This window comes from Rhinatrema bivittatum, chromosome 18 (assembly GCF_901001135.1).
Source record: "Rhinatrema bivittatum chromosome 18, aRhiBiv1.1, whole genome shotgun sequence".
NCBI lineage: Eukaryota > Metazoa > Chordata > Amphibia > Gymnophiona > Rhinatrematidae > Rhinatrema > Rhinatrema bivittatum.
Window position 1 is genome coordinate 12,588,615 of NC_042632.1, and position 15,873 is coordinate 12,604,487.

The following is a 15,873-nucleotide window of genomic DNA, read 5'->3' on the forward strand; positions in this document are numbered from 1 at the left end:
AATCCGGGATCGGCGCGCGCAAGGCTATCGATTTCGTATAGCCGGCGCGCGCCGAGCCGCGCAGCCTACCCCCGTTCCCTCCGAGGCAGCTCCGAAATCAGAGCTGCCTCGGAGGGAACTTTCTTTTGCCCTCCCCTCATCTTCCCCTCCCTTCCCCTCCCTAACCCACCCGCCCGGCCCTGTCTAAACCCCCCCTTACCTTTGTTGGGGGATTTACGCCTCCCGGAGGGAGAAGTAAATCCCCATGCGCCAGCGGGCCGCTAGCGCGCCGGGACGCGATCTGGGGGCGGGTGCGGAGGGCGCGGCCACACCCCCGGGCCGCCCCGGGCCGTAGCCACGCCCCCGGAATGCTCCCGACACGCCCCAAAAATGCCGTGCGGTTCGGGCCCGCCCCCCGACACGCCCCCTCCGAAAACCCCGGGACTTACGCGAGTCCCGGGGCTCTGCGCGCGCCGGTAGGCCTATGTAAAATAGGCTTACCGGCGCGCAGGGCCCTGCTCGCCTAAATCCGCCCGGATTTGGGCGGATTTAGGCGAGCAGGGCTCTGAAAATCCGCCCCACTGTGTTCATACAAAAGATCCACTGCATTTCTCGCTCACTTAATATTATATTTGGATCACCACCTCTGGGATTAATGGGAACTTGCTCCATAATTCGCCATTGCAATTGCTGAAACGTATGTTGTTTTTCCAAGCAGTGTGCTACCATCGGTGCTAAAACTTTTCCCGTTGTAATTGCAATTGCAATGGCGAATTATGGAGCAAGTTCCCATTAATCCCAGAGGTGGTGATCATTGTACAATTTGCATGCAGGAAGTTCCTCTATAGATTTTTTCACAAGCTTCAAGTGGCTTTATTTTTTTCAAAAACCACGGATGTGATTGATACATCAATATACATCCAAAATTGCACTGGACACCTCCGGGGCCCATAGATTCGTCCATCAAGTCTTTTATGGAGTTAATTTTATGGGATTTATTAGAATTAGAAAAAAATTCGACCATTCCCACATTACAATTTACCTTGAGAAGAATTTCAGGCATTGCAAGGATTGAAAAATGGAACCCCCTTTATCAGCTTAAAAAAAAGCTAATAAAGGGGGTTCCATAGTGATTCTTGAGAGAGATAAGTACATTGCTATGGTATTGATACATCTGCAGGATACCAACATCCTTGATGAAGATCCTACCTCGATTGCAGACAATAATTGATGAAATCATTGAAGATAGCATTATCTCTGGTTTTTTGACATCATAAAAAGTGAGATTTTTGCGGGTGAAATACCCAATAGTGCCGACCATATATATGGTCCCAAAGATACACAAGATTCCTCAGAACCCCCCAGGACACCTGATCATGATGACTATTGGCTCTTTGTTAGAACCCTTATCCTCTTTCATAGATGCAGTTATCCATCCTTTTGTGCCAGAGGCTCGATCATATTGTAAAGACATTAAACATATGTTAAATATGGTACAGGCAGTGAGTAATATTGGCTCAGCAGTCTTGGTTACGCTTGACATTCAAGCACTCTACACAAATATTCTAACACAAACATTGGAACAACGTATAAGACCCCAGCAGATCCCTACTGAATTTTTTTATATCATTGGCGGAATTAGCACTATGTGAACATTTTTTTGTTTTTCAAGAAATATGGTACAAACAGATTTGGGGCACAGTGATGGGGGCCACAATGGTCCCCAGTCTTGCTAATTTGTATGTTACAAATTTCAAAGAACAAAAGCTATATATAGCATCACAGTTTAGCAACGTGAGTAATTGGATCAGTTACACTGATGATGTCTTCTTTTTATAGCATTCTGATGAGCAAAGTTTATTAGGGTTCCATCAGTGGTTAAAGTCCTTAGATAGTAATCTACTATTCACAAATACTTATCATCAAGACACCATCAGTTTTTTGGATTTAAGAATTACTAACTTGAATGGGCAGCTCGTTATATCTCTGTACAGGAAACCTTGTGACGGGAATTCTCTTTTGCATTATACAAGTTACCATCCTCATCACTTACTTAAAAATCTTCCAGTGGGACAATTTTTACGTTTGCGACATATATGCTATTCCAAACAAGAATTTGGTATAAAAGCTGATGAATTGCAATGAAGATTATTAGTTCGTAGTTACCCTTATAAGTACATCAAGAAAGCTTATTAACGAGCTTGGAACACTGAGAGACAGTGGTTGCTGTTGGACAGGACAATAGACAAGGAAGACAGCCTTATAGTGTGTACATTGCCATATTCTGATAAAGCTACCGCAGTAGCATCACTGATGCGTCAACATTGGTCAATACTGAAGATACATGAGGTATTTCGGGAGTCACCTATTATAACATTGTCGAGGTAAAAATATTGGAGACATGGTGATACATTCATTTTTGAGATCCATTCCAAATTCTGATAATACATTGCCACCTGGACATTGGTCGTGCCAACATTGTTCAATTTGCAGTCAGGCCATTGTAGGCACCTAATGGATAGATGAACATGGGAATACACATATTGCACGGTATCATATAGATTGTCAGTCTTCATGAGTGATTTATTTAATAGTTTGCCCTTGTCAATTATATTACATTGGGCGCACTAAACATTCCATCCGAGTGAGACTCACAGAACACCGGAGTTGCATTACAACGGGGAAAGTTTTAGCACCGATGGTAGCACACTGCTTGGAAAAACAACATATATTTCAGCAATTGCATTGGCGAATTATGGAACAAGTTCCCATTAATCCCAGAGGTGGTGATCCAAATATAATATTAAATGAGCGAGAAATGCAGTGGATCTTTTGTATGAACACAGTAGCTCTAGCAGGGCTTAATGCAGCAATCGAGTGGAATTCCTTAAGTTAATTGAATTTGGGTCGAGAGATCAGTGACATCATTGACCTTTTTTGGACTTAGGTGCAAGTCAGGTGTTTGGTGATGCATTTATGTAGATTGCTTAGAACAAGGTTCCGGGGTAGACCGGAAGAGAAATATCGAAAAAACGCCGACAAACTCCATGATGGTGTAGGCTGCCGGTTTAGTAAGTTGACCTGCGCTGCTTTTCAGAAACTCTGTTGAATATATATATGTAGTATATATATATTAAGTCTATTATTATTTTTGACTCAGAAATAGCCCTTGAAAAAGGACTCCGTTGTCCGAAACACGGCCCTGTCGGGCATTGGCACTGTTGATTAGCGGGATGGGCAAAGAACATTGCTTCATTTTGGACAAGATAAATTCTAATATGAATGTCGACAATTGATACAATATGAGAAATTGATTAATTTTAATAGTTTTGGGACACACAGCAATATGAAAAATTGATAAAAATAAGTTATTTCATATCGACCTATGATTAAAAATAAGGCAGAGCAATAAAGAGAACCTTTATTGTACAATGAAGCCTATTATGACGGTCAAATATTTGCTTCTTTAATGGTTATCTGATTAGGGGATTATAGTTGGTATGCATTAGTGAATAAAATTATGTCTGACATAGAATCTGTGCAGATTATGATATTCTGCAGACCATGCTGTACAGCAGTTTGCACAGATATCAGTGATTCATAAGCTCTTCATACTGGTTTGATTTGGATCCCAAGGCTTAGCTGAGAGGATCACAGGGGTGATCCTTCTCCCACAATATTCCCACTCCAGAAACTAACTTGCGATACATTTGCCTGCAGAAAGCACAACTATTGATATAAACTTTGGGGAAATTTTTGCAAGTTTCATTGTCATAAGTATGATGATTGTGTGGTTGTAGCATATTGGTCTCAAGTTCAGAGATCAAATCCAGTTCTCTTTGAGCAGCACAATCATGTAACTTGGCTAAATTTTGAGCCATAACACTTTTATGAACTTGGACATATCACACATCAAGTGGCCAACCTTGAAGAGCAAGTGTCCAGGAAGTGATTTTGCTGCTGGCGACATGACCGGCTTTGATTTGGACACTGGCTAAAAGGTTTATAGACTGGTGGCATGTCTCTATCAGTTTCTCTCCTTGTATATAACTCCTGAAGTATTGGGGAGGAATTTCTCACAGAATATTTTTTTCACCTCTGTTAGAGCTTTGCTGGCCTATGCTATGACCTGCTGGTCAGTATAATGTTTCTGATACAAGACAGCGCTCATATATTCGGGAGTGAAGGCTAATTCCAGGAAGAACTCCCTGCTGCTTTCTGGATAAGCAAGTCAAGGGACTTTACATAGAATTCCCTTCAACTCTTCCATCGCTATTTGCTGCTCAGATCCTCACAACCACAGTTCATCCTTCTTCAGTTTTACCAGAGGTTTGATCTCTGCATACTGATCTATGAATTGACGGGAGTAAGTTCAGATTTCCAGGAAAGAATATAGCTTTTTCAGATTGGTGAGGTGACATCTTTATTTTATGTAAGGCTTCTATTCTTTTCTTTTGGGGATGTAGTCTCTCCATTGAGAATTCATATCCTAAGTGAGTGACTTCCTACACCACTGACCTTTAAAGAGAGACCGTTTAGCTGCAGTTGTCTACAGCTGTGCCAAAACATGATCAATTTCTTTCAGGTGCTCCTGAAAATTAGTAAACTTAATTAGGATATCATCCATGTACACTAAAGTCCCCTAGCATCCACATTTGGTAATGCCTTGTTGTAGGAAAATGTTAAAATCCGCTGGAGATTTCATATACCAAAGGGGATTCTACTTCAGGTATATTGTTTCTTCCTGAAGGAGAAAGCCAATTTATACTGATCTTTAGGATCTACAGAAACAGACCAGAACCCAGAGGCTAAATCAAGGCTGGTAAATTATTTGGCTCCCTGAATTTTGGTTAAATTCTTATTCAGGTGGGCTATGGGTCATGTGGATAAGGTACAATTTTGTTCAGTTTCCAGTAGTTTATAGCCAGTCTCCATGGGCCATAAGGGGCTGTTAAAGGTGCTGTTACACTGTTAATTCCTCTTTCTTTAGGATGTTTAAGAATTTTTGCACTGACTCATATGAAACTAGTAGTATCTTATAGAGATGAGCTTTGTTTTTTTCTACCGGGTCGTTTTTTGAGTCGGACACTTCGGGGTGAAGTTCATTTTTCCTCGGTTAGTTTTTTGGAAAAACAAACAAAAAATAAACAGGGAAAAATGAAACTGGCCCAAAAAACAACGCGGGAAAATGAAGCTCAAAAAACCCCACCCCAAGCATTAAAATTCACTGTAATACATTAAATGCAACCCCTCCCCCCACCATATCCCGATCCCTCCCCAAGACTTACTAACATCCCTGGTGGTCAAGCGGGGTCCCACGAGGGATTTCTACCTCCGTGCTGTCTGGCCTGCCTCAATCAAAATGGCGCCGATAGCCTTTGACCTACCTTGTCGCAGGGGCTACCGGTGCCATTGGTCAGCCCCTGTCACATGGCCATTGGTGCCATCTTGTGCTCTACCATGTGACAGGGGCTGACCAATGGCACTGGTATCCCCTGTGACATAGTAAGGGCAAAGGCTATCGGCACCATTTTGATTACTGGCAGCCGACGGTCCGAGTGCAGGAGGTCGCTCCCGGACCCCCGCTGGACCACCAGGGACTTTTGTCAAGTCTGGGGGGCCCTCCTTATCTCCACAAGACTTGCCAAAAGTCCAGCAGGGGTCCGGGAGCGACCTCCTGCACTCGGACCATCAGCTGCCAGTAATCAAAATGGCGCCGATAAACGAATCACATCTCTACTTATACTGGAGTACAAATGCCGGATTACTCTTTGGCTCTGTGGGCACTTACTTTTAAGTCCATTAATGGGCTTTTACCTCAAAGTTTCTTTGCATTGATTACTTACCATCTGGCTCACCCATTATGATTCGCATCTAAACAGCTGCTCAGGATGCCATCTCAGAAAACAATAAGACTGTAGGAATCTCGGGATTAGTTGTTTCAGGTTGCTGGTCCTTTGCTCTGGTATGTGCTCCTTGAATTTTTAAAAAAGGAACATGATTACCTGTATTTTAGAAAAGTCCTTAAAGGCTGCCTGTTTTCTGCTGCCCTACCTCTCCCAATGTGTCTAAAGAATCTTTAACCTTTTTGTGAATGCTAGCAATATACCCTCTAGCTTCTTCACTAAACTTCTGATGGAGGAGAGCTATCTGATCTTGTTCAGAGTGAATGCCTAATATGCCAAAAGCTTCATGTGACCTCGCTAAGTGCTACAAGATATCTGATCTAGAAGGTGTTTTTTTAAAGGGAGCTTGATATGTTTTGTTATGTTTGAAGCTCCCTCTGGTATAGGTTTGCTGGTTAGTCAGCCTGGGTGGTGGCTTCAGGTCCCAGCTCCCCTTGTGGGTTGGCTCAGGGGTCATTTTTAGGTGTTAACGGGTCTTCTTCTGCTGGCTGCCTCCCTGAACCCCTCTCCCCTGATACTTTTATAAGCTAGGATATGCATATATAGGAGCTCATAAATAATAAACAGGAGCAGGAAATGGGGTCTCTTCTTCATTTTAGACTGCTGGACCCCCCCTCCCCCCACCAATCTTATGATCTGGTCTTGTGACATCTTGACCAGGGCTCTGACCTGGCTGTGCAGTTCCCCTACCTGATTGGGGTTCCTGGTCTACAAACAGATTTGGGCTCTGCTATAGGTCTGAATTCTCCTTATAAGCACATCTGGCCTGTTTGTCTCAGGACCTCTGTTTATGGAGAGATGTTGTCATTCCCTCAGAGGGGCCTTGTTAAACAGGCAGATCAGCTAAATCAGTCACATATTGCTATTCTGGCCAAAGTTCATCTCTTATTTCTTCTGAAATACAGGTCAGTGTCCATCTTGTGAAGTCAGTATTCATATTTTGCCGCATAAAGAAGTGAAACATCTGGTATCTCCTTACACACCTGCGCACCTATCTGCTTTACCCTTTGAGAAACAAGAGTTACTTTAGATGTATAAACCCTAGGCCTCCACTATCCAATTGGTCCCTTGCTAGAAATTATGTGTCTTAAGAAGACATAAGACATAAGAACATGCCATATTGGGTCAGACCAAGGGTCCATCAAGCCCAGCATCCCGTTTCCAACAGAGGCCAAACCAGGCCATAAGAACCTGGCAAGTACCCAAAAACTAAGTCTCTTCCATGTTACCATTGCTAGTAATAGCAGTGGCTATTTTCTAAGTCAACTTAATTAATAGCAGGTAATGGACTTCTCCAAGAACTTCTCCAATCCTTTTTTAAACACAGCTATACTAACTGCACTAACCACATCCTCTGGCAACAAATTCCAGAGTTTAATTGTGCGTTGCAGACCATTCTTGCAGGCATCTCCTCAGAGGTTTGTCTGGATTGGTCAGCAGTGCACTATAAAAGCAGAATATACACAGTGTGAAAGGTAAATAGTAATGTGCCCTAGGGATCTGTACTGAGATCAGGGCTGTTCATTCGTAAATGATCTGGATAAAGGAGCAACAAGTGAGATTATCAAATTTGCAGATACAAAATTATTCAAAGTTGTTAAAACATTGAGGAACTTCAGAACCTTGCAAACCTGGAAGACCAACTGATTATTCAGTCCTCCTCTGTCTCCTATCTTTTAATCAGTTACCAAGCCATAATAGGACATTGTCACCTACCCCATGACGTTTTGATGACATGCTAACACTAAATAAAAAACATCCATAAAGTATGTTAAGTAGCTTTAAACAATGCAGTCATAAAACTGAATGTAATTAATGCTTTCTCTAATACAACTATTTTCAAAGGAGAATTTCAAGCCTATATATGAACTAGAAAATGAGATTTAAAAGATACTTTATGAGACCTGGGAGAAAAAGAATGACCCTCAACAGTTTATTTAGCTTCATTTGTATTCTGCCATCTACAAAATATTCACTGTGGATAACAATTAACATTCCTAGTCATAAATCATTTGTGTAGCTTTTAATATCTGCTATTCAGATCTGGCACAAACGTTTCCTTGATCAATATCTCATACAGGTACGTCTTTTATCTAGATCAGGCGTGCTCAAACCGGTTCCTGGGTCCCCCTCCACCTCAGACAATTGGGTTTTCAGGATATCCCGAATGAACATGCATGGAAATATATACATGCATAGGAAGTAGTGCCTGCAAATAAATCTCACGCATATTTATTAGAAATATCCTGAAACTTTGACTGACTGTGGGGTCCTCAAGGATTGGCCTGAGCAGCCCTGATCTTGATAAGCAATAATATTACAATAAGAGATCACAAGTCCAAGTATTTACCATCAGGCACTGTTTAGTGGGTCACGACCAAAGCAATTGATTCAGAAATATCAAAGTTTATCTCCTTGCATGTTGTCCCTCGTGTGCTTCAGGAGAGAAACCAGGACTGGCTCACCCTCTCTCTAATGACTTGGAGCCAATACTCTGATACTGTGAGCGCGCAAGACAGCATTGCAGAAGCTTTGCTAGGAATTACTCTTCCCATCTAAGAAAGACATTGGAATGTCTGAAGTTTGTCTTTAATTTAATTTTCTTATGCATGGGGGTGGGACTCTGGCAGCCACTTTAATTTAGAACAACTGCTATGAAATCAGAACTATACTAAACTGACATCATGATATGTTTTGCCCCCTTAACTCTCTAGCGCAGTTCAGAATTTCCAGAGGATGTGAGAACTGATCCTTTGCCATGTTACCAGCACGCTGGCCATCAGAGAGGTATGGACCCTGCAGGGATATTTACATTTATTTATTAAATCATTGTGTTTCCTTATTGAAACACTCTTGGCAGCTGCTATATATGGCAGCACTGGCAGACAGAACCTCAGCTGTTTCTAAGACCCAGATGCTAATATCATTTCATAACTTGGCTTGTGTAATGTCGATCTGTACCAAAAGATTCTGGTTTGAATTACCCTTAAATTTGATATTAATACTAAGCATACTCGCAGCTATCCTACATTGTTCGTTCCCTACCTCCCTAAGATGCAAGCCTCTCAGACAGAGCACAGGGCAGTCTCGCGTCCACACGGTGTCTACACTTGTTAAGGTCTCTCGATATGCTTGCACGGTTGATAGAGAGCTGTGGATTAGATCAGGGCATCCCTGCAGGATGGGATTCATAGCTCTAGGAACTGAGCTCTTTTGGGTTGGCATTTTGGCTTTATGAGGACAATTTTCAAACGATGGCGTCGATGCAATAATCTTCGCGGAAAGCGGGCGCTGACTTTTCAGTGCCCGCTTTCTTAATGCATGCAATGTGCCCACAAAGGGGGGGGAGGGGCGTGCCATGCAATATGTAAATAAGGGGGTCACGCTCGGAAGGAGGCGTTAGGGAAATAGTCAGAAAATAGTCAGAAAAAAACTGAAAGGTGCAGCTGCAAAGGTTAAAAGTGTTCAACAGGCTTGGACATTGTTTAAAAATACAATCCTAGAGGCGCAGTCCATATGTATTCCACGCATTAAGAAAGGTGGAAGGAAGGCAAAACGATTACCGTCATGGTTAAAAGGTGAGGTGAAAGAGGCTATTTTAGCCAAAAAATCATCCTTCAAAAATTGGAAGAAAGATCCATCTGAAGAAAATAGGATAAAACATAAGCATTGTCAAGTTAAGTGTAAAACATTGATAAAACAAGCGAAGAGAGAATTTGAAATGAAGTTGGCCATAGAGGCAAAAACTCATAATAAAAACTTTTTTAAATATAACCAAAGCAAGAAACCTGTGAGGGAGTCGGTTGGACCACTAGATGACCGAGGGGTTAAAGGGGCTCTTAGGGAAGATAAGGCCATTGCAGAAAGACTAAATGAATTCTTTGCTTCCGTGTTTACTAGTGAGGATGTTGGGGAGATACCAGTTCCGGAGTTGGTTTTCAGGGGTGATGAGTCAGACGAACTGAATGAAATCACTGTCAACCTGGAAGATGTAGTAGGCCAGATTGACAAACTAAAGAGTAGCAAGTCACCTGGACCGGATGGTATGCATCCCAGGGTACTAAAGGAACTCAAAAATGAAATTTCTGACCTATTAGTTAAAATTTGTAACCTATCATTAAAATCATCCATTGTACCTGAAGACTGGAGGGTGGCCAATGTAACCCCAATATTTAAAAAAGGCTCCAGGGGTGATCCGGGTAACTATAGACCAGTGAGCCTAACTTCAGTGCCGGGAAAAATAGTGGAAACTATCCTCAAGATCAAAATTGTAGAGCATATAGAAAGACATGATTTAATGGGACACAGTCAACATGGATTTACCCAAGGGAAGTCTTGCCTAACAAACCTGCTTCATTTTTATGAAGGGGTTAATAAACATGTGGATAAAGTTGAACCGGTAGATGTAGTGTATTTGGATTTTCAGAAGGCGTTTGACAAAGTCCCTCATGAGAGGCTTCTACGAAAACTAAAAAGTCATGGGATAGGAGGCGATGTCCTTTCGTGGATTACAAACTGGTTAAAAGACAGGAAACAGAGAGTAGGACTAAATGGTCAATTTTCTCAGTGGAAAAGGGTAAACAGTGGAGTGCCTCAGGGATCTGTACTTGGACCGGTGCTTTTCAATATATATATCAATGATCTGGAAAGGAATACGATGAGTGACGTTATCAAATTTGCAGATGATACAAAATTATTCAGAGTAGTTAAATCACAAGCAGACTGTGATACATTACAGGAGGACCTTGCAAGACTGGAAGATTGGGCATCCAAATGGCAGATGAAATTTAATGTGGACAAGTGCAAGGTGTTGCATATAGGGAAAAATAACCCTAGCTGTAGTTACACGATGTTAGGTTCCATATTAGGAGCTACCACCCAAGAAAGAGATCTAGGCGTCATAGTAGATAATACATTGAAATTGTCAGCTCAGTGTGCTGCAGCAGTCAAAAAAGCAAATAAAATGTTAGGAATTATTAGGAAGGGAATGGTTAATAAAACGGAAAATGTCATAATGCCTCTATATCGCGCCATGGTGAGACCACACCTTGAATACTGTGTACAATTCTGGTCACCGTATCTCAAAAAAGATATAGTTGCAATGGAGAAGGTACAGAGAAGGGCAACCAAAATGATAAAGGGGATGGAACAGCTCCCCTATGAGGAAAGGCTGAAGAGGTTAGGGCTGTTCAGCTTGGAGAAGAGACGGCTGAGGGGGGATATCATAGAGGTCTTTAAGATCATGAGAGGTCTTGAACGAGTAGATGTGACTCGGTTATTTACACTTTCGAATAATAGGACTAGGGGGCATTCCATGAAGTTAGCAAGTAGCAAATTTAAGACTAATCGGAGAAAATTCTTTTTCACTCAACGCACAATAAATCTCTGGAATTTGTTGCCAGAGGATGTGGTTAGTGCAGTTAGTGTAGCTGGGTTCAAAAAAGGTTTGGATAAGTTCTTGGAAGAGAAGTCCATTAACTGCTATTAATCAAGTTTACTTGGGGAATAGTCACTGCTATTAATTGCATCAGTAGCATGGGATCTTCTAGGTGTTTGGGTATTTGCCAGGTTCTTGTGGCCTGGTTTGGCCTCTGTTGGAAACAGGATGCTGGGCTTGATGGACCCTTGGTCTGACCCAGCATGGCAATTTCTTATGTTCTTATGTTCTTATGTTCTTAGGGTCGCTTGCATGAACCTAGCGCCTGCGTGCTAACTCAACCCGCCGTGGCTGCCGGTGATGAGGACCGACGCCGGTAAACTCGGCCTCGGTTTTCATAATTTGCCTGTCTGCCAATAATGAAAACGGCCACCAAGTTGATTGTATTAGGGTGTGGATTAGCGCCTATTTAACCTGCGTCCGACAGCGGGTTAAACAGCGCGCTCGGCTGAGCACACTGTATTGCGTTGGCCCCTATGTATGTACTCTTCCTTTGAAAACTGGTGCAAAGACTGGGATAAAAGTAAATAAGAACTCTACAGGGTCAGACCAAGGGTCCATTAAGCCAAGTATCTGGTTTCCAACATTGGCCAATCCAGATCACTAGCACCTGGCAGGATCCTAAATAGTAGATAGAGTCCATGCTGTTTGCACCCAGGGATAAGTCCCATTGGTTAATAACAATTTATGGACTTTTTCTCCAGGATCTTGTCCCAACCTTTTTTAAACTCAGCCTTTACCACATCCTTCAGCAATGAATTCCAGAGCTAAATTGTACACTGAGTGAAAAAATAATTTCTCTGATTTGTTTTAAATGTACTACTTAGTAATTTCATGGAGAACACCGCAGACTTTTCATATTTTGAAAGAGTAAAAAAGTGATTTGCATTTACCCTTTCCACTTCACTCATGATTTTGCATTAAAATGTATAATTTTTAAGATTGCCCCCTGTAAAAGAGTGGACATTAAGGTATTCTGGGGCTCTTCAAAGGTCTGGCTCCAGATATCTGACTAGGTCCACTTTAAGAGATATCCCAGGAAAGAATCCTGGTCCCAGGGCATTTCCCTTAGCAGGGGGAGAAGTAACCAGGCCATAAGAACCTGGCAAGTACCCAAAAGCTAAGTCTATTCCATGTTACCATTGCTAATGGCAGTGGCTATTCTCTAAGTGAACTTAATAGCAGGTAATGGACTTCTCCTCCAAGAACGTATCCAATCCTTTTTTAAACACAGCTATACTAACTGCACTAACCACATCCTCTGGCATTAAATTCCAGAGCTTAATTGTGCATTGAGTGAAAAAGAACTTTCTCTGATTAGCCTTAAATGTGCCACATGCTAACTTCATGGAGTGCCCCCTAGTCTTTCTATTATCCGAAAGAGTAGATAACCGATTCACATCTACTAATAAATGCTGAGTTAAGCAGGCCTTTTTGCTTATTTTGCCTTGTAAATAAATTTTGTGCAAGAACAGCTGGAGTCCAGACTCCTCTGACCTCCGATACTTGTAGAAAGCCATGGCTTTACAGCCCCTTAAATGAACCTTCTTCCATACATTTTAGGGACCTTCATTTTCAGTTTATATTTTATTTTTCTGAAAATTTATCAGTTTATTATGACAAGAACAAAGTTAACTGCCCAGAGAAATTGTCATTTTTTTTCTAATTTCTCCCAATTTTTGTTCTATTTATAATAAACACTGAAAAATTCCCTGAAAAAGTAAAATAAAGACTGAAAACAAAGATTCCTGCACACTTGACATGCATTTGTGAACTTGGCTCTTCAAACAAGCTTTCCCGGACTCCAACTAATGTCCAACTTCAAGTGCTATAATACAACCAGCTCATTTAACTGTTCGTTGTAAATATTTAAAATGCTATTAACCTTTTCTTTTTCCTTCTTCTCCCAGTTTAAGCATCCCTGTTTTTTGTAACTGCTTTCTTCCGCACTACAGTTCCAGTTTGTTTTTTCTTTCTATGCACCACTGTTTTAATGTAAACCAGCATGATGTGATTTTATCATGAATGCCGGTATATAAAAACCTTAAATAAATAAATAAAATAAATAGATGTCATTTTGGGGGTAATTTTGTAACATCAAACATAAAAAAGTCATGAAGTACATGAATAAGTTTCTACTTTGAAATTATGCCATTATATCTTCCCACATAAGTTACTTCTACTAAAACATTCCCCCACCCGACCCCCCAAAAACTTTTTACAGGTACCTGGTGGTCCAGTGGGGGTCCCGGGAGCGATTTCCCACTCTCGGGCTGTCGGCTGCCACTAATAAAAATGGCACCGATGGCCTTTGCCCTCACCTTGTGACAGGGTATCCGTGCCATTGGCCGGCCCCTGTCACATGGAGGGAGCACTGGATGGCCGGCGCCATCTTTAAAAATGGCGCCGGCCATCCGGGAGGGTGGGGGAAGCTAAGGGATTAGTTTTAAAGGGTCGGGGTGGGTATTTTGTTTATCGGCTCGGGCGCAGCCGATAAACAAAACCACGATCAGGCCGGATGAAAAAAAAAACACACGATGCGAATCGGAACCGGAATCAGAACCGATTCCGGTTCCAATTTACATCTCTACAGCCAGGTATACCCCAAGCTGTTTTTTTCATAGGGATGGCATACTTTTTGGAGTATTTCAAACTGGAATGAAAATGGGCCATTTCAGTTCAAATTAGACATTTGTTTAAAATGAATGCACATACCTAATAGTATCTCTTTTTAAAGCTATATGCTACATTATGTCTCTTTTTCACTTTGTCTTCTGAATGAGTTATGAAAGCTTGGGGATTGGGGGGGGGGGGGGGGGGGGGGGGGCGGGAGGGGGCGGGAGACATTGGTTGACCGTAACTCTGTGATTTTCTGCGTTTGGGTGTAGTAGAATACATGCACCCTGGCTCTGCTTGCTTACTTGTTAAAATAAATAAATATATTTAACCATAAAGCTATATGCTATTGCAGTGAATTTACCTAATGCTCTCCCTCTAGTGATTATAGTAACATAGTAATGATGCCAGAAAAGGACCAGAAGGCCCATTTAGTCTGCCCAGCAAGCTTCTTATAGTAGTATCTGCTGCTCCATGCAGGATACCCCTAGCCTTATGATAAGGGTAGTAATATTTTCAATAAAAACCAAGCAACTGTCAAACCCATAACAAATTACTACTGGCAACATTTTTTCCTGGGTGAGGAGTCTTTGTGATAATTCAGACAATGCTGCTTGATGTTCTTTGCATTGGGACTTGGCCATAGAAGCCATCCTGTGCTTTTTCCCTTATCTCTGCATGTCAGTACCTCAGACCATAAACATCAGGGCCCATGTTGGTTGTTGCCTATATTCAATTCTCCTTCTCCACCCCCCCCCCCCCTCTCACCTCAAAATTGTTCAGTTAAATCACAAGCAGATTGTGATAAATTGCAGGAAGACCTTGTGAGGGTGGAAAATTGGGCATCAAAATGGCAGATGAAATTTAATGTGGACAAGTGCAAGGTGATGCATATAGGGAAAAATAACCCATGCTATAGTTACACAATGTTAGGTTCCATATTAGGTGCTACCACCCAAGAAAGAGATCTAGGTGTCATAGTGGATAACACATTGAAATCATCGGTTCAGTGTGCTGCGGCAGTCAAAAAAGCAAACAGAATGTTGGGAATTATTAGAAAGGGAATGGTGAATAAAACGGAAAATGTCATAATGCCTCTGTATCACTCCATGGTGAGACTGCACCTTGAATACTGTGTACAATTCTGGTCACCGCATCTCAAAAAAGACATAATTGCGATGGAGAAGGTACAGAGAAGGGCTACCAAAATGATAAGGGGAATGGAACAGCTCCCCTATGAGGAAAGATTAAAGAGGTTAGGACTTTTCAGCTTGGAGAAGAGACGCCTGAGGGGGGATATGATAGAGATGTTTAAAATTATGAGAGGTCTAGAACGGGTAGATGTGAATCGGTTATTTACTCTTTCAGATAGTAGAAAGACTAGGGGGCACTCTATGAAATTAGCATGGGGCACATTTAAAACTAATCGGAGAAAGTTCTTTTTTACTCAACACACAATTAAACTCTGGAATTGGTTGCCAGAAGATGTGGTTAGTGCAGTTAGTTTAGCGGTGTTTAAAAAAGGATTGGATGAGTTCTTGGAGGAGAAGTCCATTACCTGCTATTAAGTTCACTTAGAGAATAGCCACTGCCATTAGCAATAGTAACATGGAATAGACTTAGTTTTTGGGTACTTGCCAGGTTCTTATGGCCTGGATTGGCCACTGTTGGAAACAGGATGCTGGGCTTGATGGACCCTTGGTCTGACCCAGTGTGGCATTTTCTTATGAAGACCCCAGATGGATGGGGTCTCTGACTGACAGGTCCGATGCCGAACAATATAAACCTGTTGAGACACCGATGCCTCTGCTTTTTCTCTTGCATCAATTTGAAGCAATCTATTTGCATGGGCTCCTTGGGAAGAGTACTGGATTCAAGAATCAGCATAGGAGTCACAGGACACTGGATGTTGGGAGCCAAGCGAATCAGATGTCA